We start from the raw sequence: 14587 nt of genomic DNA, 5'->3' as shown, positions 1-14587 counted from the left end.
TAAAACCTCATCTATATAATTGCAGTCATTGTTATCTCATAAACTGATAGCTCTTTTTTCAATTTCATGGAAGGTTTGGCCTTTGGAATAATATTTGGGAATGTGTTTCTCCTTTAAATGATGCTTTGCATCTGAAAGCATTTAATATAACTGATTCAAAAATATGTCACCTTCTAATTCCAAAAAAATGTGACACAGATGTGCAATTAATGTTGTCTTTTTGGTGGAGGAACAACCCAAGGGGCATTGCAGCCCAGACTGGATTTTTAATAGCAGATTATGAGGTACATCTTCAAAACAATGTATGTGTACGTTTTAGAACAGTTGTATACCCTACTCACTCATAAATAACCCTGTATTCATAGGAAAATTTGAGAAATACAGATATTACACAAATATTAGAATAAATCACCTTAGTTCTTTTATTTGTAGATATACATTTCCCTTTGCAGGTGAATCAGTTTAGAGAAGTTTCCTTCTGGTCAGCTATCTGCCAGGATCCAAGGAGCTGTATTTTCTCTGGATGTTTTATTAAATGATTTGTGTGTACACAGAGAAGATTCTTTTAAATGCTGTGGATGCTTTGAAACATAATCCTGCTGGAAACTCCATCTGTACTGAATGTAAAACCTTATCAAGACTGAAAAAGTTTCAAGAAAATCCACAACCCAATTTCAGCCACATCTGTGCTACCCTACTAATTGCTACTATTTAGTTTATAAGATTTTAAAGATACCTTCAAATCACTTGTTTCCAGAAAGAAAAATATATTGTGATTCTTTGGCCTAATTTTATGAAAATATCTTTTAAAATTTTTCTTACAAGCTGTCCTTATCTGCAGAAGTGACCAAAATCCAAAATGCTTTAGCTCAGATCACTGAAAAAGCAATGAGGATTAAATTGATATTGGGTTTATTGCACTGCTGATAACTTCTAAGAAATTATAGAGATGTTGCACAACACTTTTCAACCCTTCTCCTAGAAAATGCAAGTGATCATGATTCTTAAATTTTGTTTAGCACTAATCAGTCCTTTGAGACTATAAAAATAAATGCTCTTCATGCCCTACACCATATTTTAAAAAAAAACTATTCTCTATTTCTGTCTTTTCTCATGCAACCCATTAATTTCTGCTACTTACATAAAAGAAAACAATGGTCATTCATTGCCCTTTTCCATCCATACATGGAGTCTGAAATTAATTTGGTATAAAGAATCAAAATACCAAAGTGTGATTAATTCTGTTACAGAAATAAACGTGGTCAAGTGCCAATCTGCCGAACTGTGGTAGTTTTTGCCTTCTCCCTGTGTGCTTCTTCTACTAGAACATCTTGGAAAGCAGAACAATGTCTTCCAGCATGCACTTTCAACAGGTAGTACAATAAAATATTGACCATCAGGAACAGTTTGGACACCAGCATAGCCTCAGGCAGCTGCTGCTGAAGGCTTTCCCTCAGCATTTTTATCCATAAAAATATGAGCATCTGACCAGGATTTCTAATCTCCCAGTGCCCTCACACACACCTTGAGTTATACTAGAAGTCCTTCATGTTGGGGTAATGCTGCCTGTTTCTTCTCCATACCCTTCTTCCCTCATTCATTGTTCAAAATCTTTTAATAAATTGGTTTTGACCTGATGATCCAGTTATTTATCAACAGTTACTAATAATTCCAGCTTGTATAAGTGTCCTAGAATAACCAAATGACACAGCATAGTGCTTCACACTTCATGACTGTTTCAAGATATTGGACAAACCCTAGTGACAAACATATGTTTTTCATCCAGTGCCTTTCCCATAATTACAGGAACTTTTTTTATCAGAAATTTTATCTACTGCAACCAATCAGCAAGCAACAAAAAGCACCAAACAAAAAAAAAGCAGGATATTTTCCACATCATACTGAGACAACTGCAGTGGCAGAAATGCACTGCTATGTGTTTGATAAATCAGTGAGATGTAATGCTAATACAATTAAGTTAAAAGAAAAATTGATCAGTTTTTCATGTTTACATAAGGACAGGTGACACTGACTGCTGTTGCACCTTCAAAACATCTGCTAATTGACATTACAGCAGTAAAGGTAGGCAACATGAAATTCTATGCAGTTAAGACTTGGTTTACCTCCTTAGTCATGAAGTGTGAAGCTATTGTGTAATAAAGTGAGAAAAGGTTCTGTGAGGTTTAGCTCTAAATGACAGTGAAGAGCACTTACCAACCTCCAACAGTGCCTTTGTTACGAGAGTCTGTGCTTAGGATGTGCAGTTTGTGGGTGAGACTCCTTCCTAGATCATCTGATGTTAATAGAAGCTTTCACAGGGACAGGCATGCAGAACTGGAACTAAAGCTTTAAAGAAATTGAAAGAAGCTGACTTGCACCGTCCTTGTACCATGATTGAACAGAGGGTAGGAAACTATCTTAATTCCCATAGCAGGCAATTGTGTGAAGGAATATGTCATAGCTCCAGCTCAGCCCCAGGTCTACCCTCTGACATGCCACAGAATCCAGAGGGATGAGCCTCAACACATCAAAAAGACATTTCTGAATAACATGGACTGAATGAGAGTCTATATCTCAAATCTGGAAAAACACCTTCTAAAGAGAGCAAGTTCAAGGGTAAAAACTAACAAAGATAATTAGCTAAAGGTCTGAAAAAGAGCAGATTACAGGTACTGAGCTTAAAAGGATATGAGCAAGAGAAAGCCCTTGAATTCCTTATAAATGCAGTAAATGTATATACTTGTAATATTTGGGGTGACTAAAGAGAGGGATGGGTTTTACGGAAAGGCAGAATTGTGACGTATTAAAAACCACATTAAAATTGATAAAGTGGGAGGAAAAGCTGTTATTTCTGAAGTATGGATGGGTCAGATAATCTCGTGCTAAGCACAAAGCTAGCGAAGCTCAGTATTCTCTCCAGTTTCTTTCAGTTTTGTCAAAGTAGTGGCAGAGCAATGGTGTAGCTCTGAGGAGCTACACAGATACTGCCTTTCTCCTCTTTTATGTGAGTCACCTCCAAGCTGCTTTTAGAAATATTTTGGCTCAGATCAGGCTCAGATTCTCTTTCTTGCACCCCTGCAAATAAAGGAAAGGCCAGTATTCCTAAATTCATTATCTGCCTTGGTAAGACTAACTCACACTGACAAGTATTTGTTCATGAATGGAGCCTGGAAGACCTCAAAACTAAACTTCTACTGAACAAGGCTCACATTGAAGAATTAGACTCGTCCTTAAGGACTTATTTTTGTTTAGGACATCAGGGAAGCAGTAATTTCTTCCTGTCCTAAAGATCTGAGAAATCCAAATCTGTTTTTCTAGCAACACAAGATGAAACAGCTCCTCCAGCAATGCAGACAAGTCATTCTGCTGCTGTCAAACTCTGAATCTGAAATTTAACTAAAGATGGAGTGATGTCATCATGGTCCTGATGACTTGTGTAATTCTATCATTACAGAATTTCTGAGCCTTCCTGATATTTCATGTATTTATTAGGGTTCCAAATAATTTCTAGGCATATTTTTCCTTAATGCTAGTCCTGCAATTTTTGATGTGGTTTATAGCTTTCAAATAATCAATGTCAAGATCATCACGTTGATGAAAAAACTTTCAGAAGGCATAAATTAGAAGCAAAATGGGATTTTGACAGTGATGCAGAGGTCATGCTAATCCTCACAAGAGAGTTAATGCCTTGTTGACTTGTACATTTACCCAAGGCAAATGCTATATCTTCTATTGAACTGTGGGCACAGTGTGCTGTGAGATCATTACAAACCCACACACTTCAGCTGATGCAGATGATGATTCTGTGATTCTATGTGGGTTCACTTCTCCCGACACGATCTTTCCATAATGCAAGAAGCTAAGAAAACTTCTAAGCAGATTTTTCTCCTTCAGCACAGTCTGAAATTATTGTAAGAAGAAAAAGACTATAAAGCTGGAATAGGAATTTCATTTTCTAGTGCTATACATGAAACACTGAAAATGTTGTCTGATGGAAAGAGGTTCTGAAAAGCAGAGGTGACAGAAGCCCTGATTGCTTATTGAATGCATACTATGCAACTCCCCCACCAAAAAACCCATCCAAACTGCTTTGTCATGCAGCCTTCTCCCTGCTTTGTTCCAATAAAACAGAATGACCACCTTTAATGTTTTGAAGGGAATTTTGCAAGAACAGATATTGACTTTGCATATTTTGGTAAGTGGCCGTGCAGGATTTTGCTGGATAAAATTTGCAGTGGCTGTCATTAAACCTGGCTGCCAGTTAGCAGGCCAATGTCCCAAGAAGTTGATGGTGTAATTAAAATACTGTGGGTTGTTACAACCCACCCCAGAAGGTGAGGGCAACCCAGGTTCATGTTAATAGATCCCTTGGGGCGGATTATAGTGGAAGGAGACAGGATGATCAGTGTTTGTAAATATACCATGAAGGGTTTGTTTTAGAACAATTTACTTGCAATGGAAAGCAGGCATGTAGCTGTTTTCCTTACTGTTATCTACAGAAATATGTCAATATGAAAGCATACAAATATTGCTTAAGAAAGTGCACAAAGAAAAGAAAGAGAAAGAAAGAATAAAAGTAGAAAGATACATAAGCACCACCCCAGATCTTGGGATGAAACTTGATTCTTGCATCTTTGATATCCCTTGGTAAAATATACTCAGGCTCAGTGGGAGCCCCCAGCACCTCCCCTGGGGGTGAGCTTTCAGTCTTCTGGTGGGAAGCCTCAGAAATGAGTCTGGGGGCACTTTGGGGGTCTTTGATGGTTTGTGACACCTTCTAAGACATGACAGCTGCCTCTCACGTCAGCGCAGTTGAGCCAGGAATGCCCCATCAGGAGGGATGAAAACCCTCAGGACCTTTCCCAGGTGGAGGTGTGGGGGGAGTTTTACAGCTGAGTGACTTATGTAAGGGAGGGCAATAGGCATGGTGAAAAGCACCATCCCACGGCACGGGATCTGCCTCTTATCAGCCTCAAAGCTGTTTGAGGCCTCCAGTGGTGATTGTTCAGCCCCCCTTCTTATGCAGACCAGAGGTTTGCCATCACACACCCAAAACCTCACCTCTTTCCCTTTCACCTCTTGCAGGGGTGCAAACGTGGCTTCAGCAAAGCAGCCTGCCTCTTCCACAGATGGTCAAGTGTTTTGAGTCATTAATCACTAACAGACCAGTCTCGCACATGGGCAAAGGCTGATGTTCTGGTGTGAGGCATTGGCTCTACTCTCAAACAGGGGAACAGAAAGCATTAACTTTCTAGAATTCCCAAGGAAAGAATGGGGGAATTTGACCCCTTAGCAAAGCATATTTTTTTATAAAATTAATATGAATTAGAATTTCCAGAAGAAAGATGAAAATAAAAAACCCCAACTTAATCCAAAAAAGCCCCAAGCCCAGAATGCTGGTAATGTTTGACAGAAAACACTTCAGCAAAATACCATCTGAACCCTCTTGTCCGACAATCAGCCCCTTTCTCTGAGGGCTGCTATGGGAAAAATTAATTGCATCAGACAGTGACAAATGACAAATGTTGGTTGCAAAAAGCACGGCCCAGGAGGTCTACATGGGGTCACAAGAAAAATTCTGGGAATACATGTTATTGGCGGGGGGGTTGGGGGGGTGGGGAGGGGGTGAATCCCATCGACAGACTTTAAAGGGGATGAAGATAAGAATCAACAATGCATTTGTTTGAGTCTCATGAGTCTCATACAAGCAGTATGGGCAGAAGGGCTGAGACAATGGAGCCCCAGCACACAGCACAGATGGGGACATTTCCATTGCTGCCTTTTAGTAGGTAGTGGGACCCACAGAGGGAAGCATGCTGATTTATCCAATTGTGAAAGGAGGCTTACAGAGTAATTAACCATTACCATGTTTTCTGTAGTATGGCATGTTTAACTTCCCTGTTGTGATTATTATTCAAACATGAGGCTTGGGAAAGAAAATGTGGGGAAGTGCCCTTGGAACAGCTAATGCACAATGCTCTCAGTGCTGAGTGTTTTCTTCTGCAAATGGTCTTTGTCAGAAGCTCACATGGATCCACAGAATCCACTTGTGGTCCTGACACTCATATTCCTTGCCAGAGAGGTCTCCTAGCTATTTTCCTTGGCTGTTTCATCAGTACAGCTAGCTTTTTCTTTCAGGCTATGCTGGATGCCACATAATGGTGTGAATAATTGAAGTAGTTTCTTTCCCTTCTCCTCCCCCAGATCTCTTGATTAATATTTTGTTGTATGCCTTAATTAGCACTTTTCTGGCTTCTGGCTGCTTGTAACTCAGAGCTTTCTGAATAGACACTAGTAAAACTTTACACATTGCATTATGACAAATATTGCAAATACAAACTCCTTACTAGATTTGCAATTATATAATGCCCACAGAATTCTATTAAAAACCCAGCATGACACTGCAGATGGTGAAATGGGGAATGGGCTGCTTCCTGTATGCATGGAAGTAATTCTGGTAAATCCCATCAGAATCATGTTACAAAGTTGGACCATTAAAAGGAGAATAGCAATTGTTAGCCTTTCTAATAAAGTTTGTGTTTTCTGGGGTTTTTATTTCAGTGGCTCAGTTTCCTGCCCACTGAATCATACTCTCAAAAGTGGTTTGTATACAAAGACACAGAGGAAACCAGCTCTGCCATAGTTTACTTGCAAAAAACACTTGTATTTGCTGTAAGCAACAACCTTTCTAATTTCACTTAAAGAAGTTTAAAATGTCTTAAACTTCTGCTTTTGGCTGCACACACATAAATTTATCCCGAATGAAGTCCAAGGTACATTCAAAATGGATGGGAAAGAGTCAAGCTTTACAGTTTTAAAGAGGGTCAGTAGGAAGATGGCATCCCAAACATGGCAATATGGTTTCCTCTTCAGCAGCAATGAAGTCACCTGCGATTTTGTGCCTATTGATATGAATCCATTGAGAAAGGGCTTCTTTGAGACTCTGTGAACATGGTCTAACATGAGGAAGTGCCTACTTTAAGATCTTTGCATACACCTTGTTTGCTCTTGGAGGGGGACAGAACATCACTAGTGTGAATTTTTTTGATGTAATCACTTTTCTTGACCTTAAAACTATTGATTTCACACTATAGGTTGCTTGTGAAAACTCACATTTTCTGGGAAAGGGTAAATTTCCTGGGTTGGTTTTTTTTTGTGTTTGTTTGGTTTTAGTTTTGGATTTTTGTGGGAATTTTTGTTTGTTTGTTTGTTTGGGAGGTTTTTTTGTTGTTTCTTTGTAAGGATCTGGCTATGCAATTTCTCTTAATATGAGGATGAACCCCTATAGCTAAGCCTCTGTGAGGAAATATGCCTCCTTCATATGTTGTGACTCAGCAAATTAATTATATTTCCAAAAATGGAGAAGGCAATGGTATAGAAAGACAATAAATTAAGTCCTGCTCTGGATATGTGATCCTTGATGGAATACTTTTTTTATTTTATTTGTATATTGTTAAATAGAAATTTTTTGCTTTAAGCATTGCATCACTTGCTCAGAATGAAGATTATGGGAACTGAGACGTTACTGACATCAACTACAGTAATATAAACCATCTACATTTATGAAAGAAGAAAGACATCAGTAAGTGAAACAAGCAAAACATATGTTCTTCCTGCTGAATAAAGCCCAGTTTTGAGGACAGATGCTTGGATGATGTGTAATAATAATCTGTCTTTCTATAAAAACTGTCACTCTGTGTCTTATAAAAATTTAATAAAGCAGACATGTAGAGCCAGATGGTAATTTCCTGTTATTAAAGCTTTAAGGGACAAATTAATCTCTGTTGTACCTTCCATTGACTTCAACACTGTCTCTATTGACTTGAATGAAATCACATTGCAGATAATTTGGATGTGGGTTCTGGAGGATGGGAACCATTTGGGTACCTTTTAGGGAGTCATTTGTGTAAAACCTCTACATTTCACGTAACTGTCATGAATTGCCTGTATCTTTGGGCACAACATCACCATATAGCTCCTTGCAGTGCTAAGACACCAGCTTTGCCCTGTACCGTGGAGCATGGTCCTAAGGTTTTGGAAATAGTCTGATGGCCACAATTGGGATAAGGATTTATAGCGCTGAAACAATGTTAAAATGTTGCTGGGTTTGGAGCAAGTTCAAATATTTCTGTGGAACTGTGAAGTGCAGATGTACTCCAAGACTCACACAAGCCACAAAAGAAGAAGTTTAATGGGTGTTCAGGTTCAGGTGGAAACAGGCAGGTACCTCCCATGGAGGAGGGGGTTTTACACTCTCTGATGCAACACTGTGGATCATGTGCAGTTCTCTGGTAGAAAACCTCAGAGAAGAGTCTGAGGGTATTTTGGGGACCTTTGATGGTTTATGGCCCCTTCTAATGACCACTGTTTGACCCATGCTTAGCTCTTATTCTGAATCTGTGGCATCTTCTGCCTAAATATTAAATATTAAAAGAATAAATGGCATTAATTTTATTTTCCTGTGATCTGGAGAGCAGATGCAAAGATAATCCTAGTTTTACATATGCCAGCCATCCAGAATTTAAACGTCTTGAGCACTGATAGCTGCTGAGCTGGAGTTTTGAAGAACCAGAGGTTTTGAGGAGGCAGTGTGCACCCCAGAGGGCAGACAGTGGGGCTGGACAGGGTCTGACCATATTCCACATATGCTTCTCAGAACAAGCATCCAAATCATAACCAGCCTGGGATGCCTCTAACTGCTACAGTCCCTAATGCTCTAGCCCAGTTGAGGAAATAGATCTCAATTAAATGTGGGTATAGAACTATAGCAGTTGAAGATTTATGTAGATACGAGACAAAAAAAAACCGTCTCACAATGTTGATTTTTTTTTTTTTTTTTTTTTTTTTTTGTGCAGAAGACAGCACTGTGGTGCCTTTCATCAATGATAAAGACCATCTGATACTATAGAGGAACAACAGTGTCAGAGTATGTGTGACAATCTGAAAAGTAATTGTAAGTAGAAAACTCCACAGTTTTATTCTATTTTCCCTTTTCTATGAACAGAAGTTGTTTTTCTGGTTATAATGAAGATAAACAACTTCAGCTCTGTGCTTTGCTCTGCTCTGGAGATACTGAGAAGTGGGGAACACTGTGATTACTCTTTCATTTCAAAAATTATTTGCAATGTACCTAATTAGTCCTGGTAGAAACAAAAGTGAGAGCAACATAAACTGCAGAAGGAGTTCAATTTATCTTGCTTGACTTGTAAATAGTGGCCAAATATAGTCATTTGCAAGCAAAAATACCCTTACCTTCCTTAGTTTTGCTGAACAAGTTATTTGAATGGGAAAAAAGTAAGAAACTTCCTTTCCCTTTACCATTTGAAAATAAAACTTTGAATCAAATAGATTTTGTTTATCCACTTACTTACAGCAACTTAGGGCTTTGATGAAGTCCTTATTACTGTTGAACAGAAATGTCAGAGGCATTATCCACCACCTGACTGTACTCTATGTAATGTGCACTGGTTAGAAACAGCTTGGAGAAAGTTGAGAACTCATTAAGTATTTGGCACTAAAAACAAGACCAAACAAACCACAGAAGTTCTTTATTGAATACAAACAGCTGCAATTGTGTACATATTTCCAGAATTGTAAGATAATGAATTTTGGCACATTGTTCTTTATTGTTTTGTTTGTTTGTTTGTGTTTGGGGTTTTTTTTGGCTAGATGTTTTTTATTTCATTCTAAGATACGAACTGAATGTACTGCACTTTGCCATTGTGATTATACTGTCAACAAAGTGAATGCAAACAACAGAAATAAAAGATGTGGGAATGTGACACTTGGACCAAGATTTTCAACTCAAGAGGTCTGGATTTAGATAAAAAAAGAGACAAATTTCCAGACTGTAGGTGTACCAATGGTTAAAATATAAAGATGAAAAACTGAGGAATTGAAATTTTTTTAACTCAGCAAGGACAGTGTGTTTCAACGTGGCACAAGGAGGACATTGAGGAGTAGGTCCTTGCCATAAAGAGCCACATGGGGAGGAAGGAGGCAATATTAGAGCAGGTGAAAAACAAGTTGTTCTTGGATTGCTCAGGCCACTAATGTGACTAATGCCATGAAGAAACAGATCTGGGGCTCCTTAAGAGATGTTTGTTTTCAAAGGTGTTGTAGTGTGCAGATTTTGAAACTCTGGCCATTAGAGATGTTGGTAAGGTTGAACTTAATTATGGACTCTCAGGATCATACCTAAGTCACCTAAGCCTGATGTCTAGTTGTAGAGCAGCCCAGGCTTTTATCCTTGCTGCTTGGATGTGAGGAGTCAGAGTCCAGGCCACAGAACATACATAAGCACAGAGTGGTTATCCTAGGCTTCGTTACAAGGAAAAAATGGCCCAGGAGGATTGTTATGCTGAAGAACCTTTTGCCTATACTTGCCCCTTGCTCTTCCCAGCCTGATGTTACCACAAAATACACTGAATATCACAGACTATTTTGGGACACTGGGACTTCATTCCCACTTCCCTGAGAAAACATGAAGAATTGCAGATGACTGAGGGGATAGAAATTAATGTCATCCTTCTGTTGTTAGGTCCTGTGTGATTTCTACTCTCTCCCACTGGACAGTTTTGCTACTTCAAGTGATGGGTTATGACAAATAGACTGAACTTCTTTGTTTGCCTTTCTGTGATAGGGATTAATATAAATCATGATGGATCTTGTATGGTTCTGCAAATCAAGCCTTGGCATCATAATCCATCCACTCTACTGCAAAAGTTTTTCCCTGAGTATCCTCTACAATGCACCACCATAACACTCCAATGAAGGAAATACAGATTGGTTGCAGGGCTGTTTCCTAATGACTCCCACATGTACGGTTAATTGAAACAATTCCCCAATTATTCAATTAGAATTCTTCATTTCCAAGAACTGCTCAGGAATCAAGCAACAGAAGTTAAGACTGCTATAGTTTAAAATATCAATTTTTTTATTCAGTCTTTTTTGATTATAGGATGTGACAGGCCAAAATATCTTTTGAGAAAAATTACTGCAAAGCTATTTCCAGAAAGTTACGTGACAATCTTTACCCACCTCTTCTTTATCACTTTGATATTATTTGCAAAGTATTTTCCATTTAGTTCTATATAATGATTGTTAAAATCACCCAGAACCTAATTTTTAATAATAAATGTTTTAATCTAGTTTTAACCTTTCATAGAATGTGTTCTGAAACAATGCTTGAAGCTATAAAATGTGCATTTTCCCTTCAAATCAACACTGCCTTACTTTGGTGCTGTTCAGAATTAGTAAACTGAGGATAATTTAACAGCTCTCTGGTAAAACCTATGCTGTTCTCCTTTCTGTGAAATGCCCATTCCAGATGGGCACAGAACAAAATCCCTCACATTGTGAATGATGAAGGACTAGAGGAGAGACCCAAGGAAGCTATGGAAATCTGCAGTCTTGATAGTTTTCAAAATTTTACTAGACAAGGTCCTGAGCAACCTGATTTAACTTTGTGATTTTCTCTGCTTTGAGCCAGAGAGAAGACTAGATGATTTTAAAGATTTCTTCCAAACAAGGTTATTCTGTAAGTCTATATTACCTGCACAAGATTTTCTTGGCCTTTCTCTGACTCCTGGGGGAAAGAAAATGGAAATACCTTATGCATAAAAGATAATGATTATACAAAAGTTAACATATATATTCTCAGTAAAATCATTACAAGAGTGTACACATTTCTGGAGGGCATTATGAAATGCAGTTTAAAAGGCACCTTGGACATCCAACCCAAACACATGAACCCTCCATGTACGCTCTACAGTTTGCAGAAATGCAGTATCTGCCTTTGCAATGTGACGTGTCATAAAAAATTTTCTGTGAGAGTATATAATGACCTCTAGGTAAAATACAATTTGAAGTGTGTATAGTGCAATAAGCTTTTCAGGTATTTATGAGGTAAAAACTTGTGACTTGAAAGTCAATTAAAATTCTTACACATATTAGAATTGCGTAAATACTGTTGGACTACCATAGTAGATTCCAGAATATCTTCAAAAACAATAACATCTGCAGTTATCTTGACTCAGTATTTTGCAGATGTCATGACAGGTCTGTTGCAGAGGAACTGAGTCCAATTTTTCCCTTTAGATAAAGTCTTTCTAAAACTGAGGAATAAATCCCTTTTTCCACAGGGGCAACTTTATGCAGAGCCGAGACTCACCTCAAAAGGGAGCAGGCTCCATTTTGATTCTGCTTTCTCTCTGACAGCATGCAGGTAGGAAGAGCTGGGGAGCAGCTGGGGGTGGAGATGATTCTCTCTTTGTTCATCCTGTGCTGGGTTCAGAGTGGCCCAGGTCAGCACTACACAGGAACATCCTGGGCTCTGATGGATTTTACAATCTTTGTTTTATAGGACACTAAACCGAAATCTTTCAAAATGAAAGTGCTCAATGATCCTTGGGATGAATGAGCAACCTTGCTCTCTGGCATGCGTGCATTTTCCAGGCTGAAGTGTCACTGCAGGTAAGAATCACTTGGCTTGTGCTCTGCGGCAGGCAGTGGTTTTCAGCTAGGAGTAAGACAACTGTCAGAGTAAAGCTGAAAATGATCTTGAGCTGAACAAAAGTTGATTTGGTTGCCAGGCTTAGAAGTAGGGGTTTCAGGTCACAAAAAAGAGATGCTTTCAAGAAATTCCCTGTCAGAATTGTAAATAGTGACACATCAGGTTGTCAGTGGTCAGGACATTCTTTGTGTGTGTGTAAATAACAAGAACAACATCCCTGGTACTCAGTGCTTGAACAAAGATTAAAAGTCATAAGGATGTCAAACAATACCAACGGTGTTGCCTTGTGTGTACCTGTACTTAATGGCTTATCTGGACACTGTTCTCAGGAATCCTCACACTTCAGAAGATAAAATGATTTATTTTGTTCTCAGCAAAGCCTTAAATTGCTTCTTCTTCAAGTCTTTAATACACAGAGCACGGTTTGAAAACATCAATTTTCTTTAAGTTAGGGAACAGCCTCTCAACAGTGAAGGAAAATGTGTATTTTGGCTAAAGTAACATAATATTCAGCTGGAATCCCTCATTGCAGATACAGTAGGAGAGATGCATCACCAGCAAAATTATAATTCTCTCCCTACTCAATATTTTGAGCCCAAACTGAACCTTCTCCTGTAAATGTAACAATTTCCATATAAAATATTCTATGAGACCAAATTCTACATTTGTTCATTTTTGCAAATAAAATTGCAAAAATATTTTATTCTTTGTTTTCTTTTAATGGTGTGTTTCACCATGTAAGTGTTCTAGAAATCCACTGACAATTCACTGAGAGGATCCACCTGGAAAGATTGTGGGCCTGCTGATTGAGATGGGATCAAAGTCATCAGCTTAAATCAAACCTGTGCTTTGGAGCAAAACTCTGTGAGATCATCTCATACCCATCACACATCCAAAGCTTTAAGATTTAAACACATGGATTTATGAAATGGCTGCAACATAATTTTCCAAGGTGAGTGTTAAGTAGAATGAGTTGGCAATATACCAAATTAATTTAGAAGACTACATAAACAATAGTCTAGACAGAGCTGCAGATTTTTTTCTCCTGCTACACTCATACATCCAGTGTTCTCTGCAGGAACTTTTTATCTCTCCTACTCAATCTATTTCATGAAAAATGTACTTGAAATAACACTAAGGCTTGCATTTCCCAATGCTTCCTACTCCTCTTCACAGCCTAGTGATAATGAAGAGGAAGTTTTGTTCTGGGCTGTTTCTCAGCTTCTAGAGCACCCACATAACCGACACGTGTGAAAATGACTCAAAAAGTGATGAACAAAATCTCACTACATCTGCATCTTGCTCCTAATGACACATTTTTATTCATTTTTCAAGCTGCAACAACCATCTCAGGCTTGAGATCATTACAGCCCTTTAAATATTCTAAACAAGGGCGGGTTTTACAGTATTCATATTGTTCATTTAGCCACAAGTAGTTTAAATTTTTTTTTAACTTATGACAAGATGCTAGCTCAGAAAGAACTATCAAATTAATGTATTGTAAAAAAAAAAAGATTTAACAAGCATCAACCACAGGCCAAATCAGCAAGAAAAGGGAAACAGCCCAGTTTTCCCACTAAAGTGAACAACTGTTAACATTTTGAAGGGTGAACTGGTGTGTGTGCAGATGTGCAGCATTTGTGTGGGAGAGGTCACTACTAATCTCCAAGACTTCATTGCAAAACATGTGTAGCAATCGAGTCTGGCTTCTGTTGTAGCTCTTTCTTGATGCTTTGGACATCTTTAAGTCTTCTGGCATGCAAAATTGTCTGTGCTGTGCTGATCAGCTGCTCGCTTTGACTTCAAACACAGGAACAATGAGTATTGTCCTTTGACTGCAGCACTTCTGTTTTCTCAGTCCAAAATAATGGATTTTGTTCATGTTGTGCCCTTGCAGGAGTTACTTAACCTTGCAGGATGTAAATGAACATCCAGGTACAAGTCTCCATGTCCTCCCATTTTTCTGGCCTCTATATTCTCTTACCATTTCCTGCCTCTTAATTTTTCACAGCTCAGTTTTATGAAATGCCTTACTGCTTCCCACATGTCTCATTTTTACATTTGCTTAGCCTC

The 14587-nt window shown here is 38.5% G+C and overlaps 1 long non-coding RNA gene across 5 annotated transcripts in view; it reads left to right on the top strand.

The window, feature by feature from the left end:
* LOC146768698 (uncharacterized) overlaps nucleotides 1-14587 on the top strand; it is a 94878-nt gene that overhangs the window by 78300 nt on the left and 1991 nt on the right. For 2 of the 5 annotated variants that reach the window (XR_014954690.1, XR_014954679.1), the window contains 2 exons: nucleotides 8856-8953; nucleotides 12144-13466. This is a non-coding gene — a long non-coding RNA (uncharacterized LOC146768698). The remainder of the gene's footprint in view (nucleotides 1-8855; nucleotides 8954-12143; nucleotides 13467-14587) is intronic. The other 3 variants (XR_014954685.1, XR_014954687.1, XR_014954682.1) reach the window with 3 other exon arrangements.

The sequence above is a fragment of the Lonchura striata genome, chromosome 1 (genome assembly GCF_050655825.1).
Source record: "Lonchura striata isolate lonStrDom1 chromosome 1, ASM5065582v1, whole genome shotgun sequence".
In the NCBI taxonomy this organism is placed as follows: Eukaryota; Metazoa; Chordata; class Aves; order Passeriformes; family Estrildidae; genus Lonchura; species Lonchura striata.
This window is presented reverse-complemented; position numbering and strand designations above follow the sequence as displayed.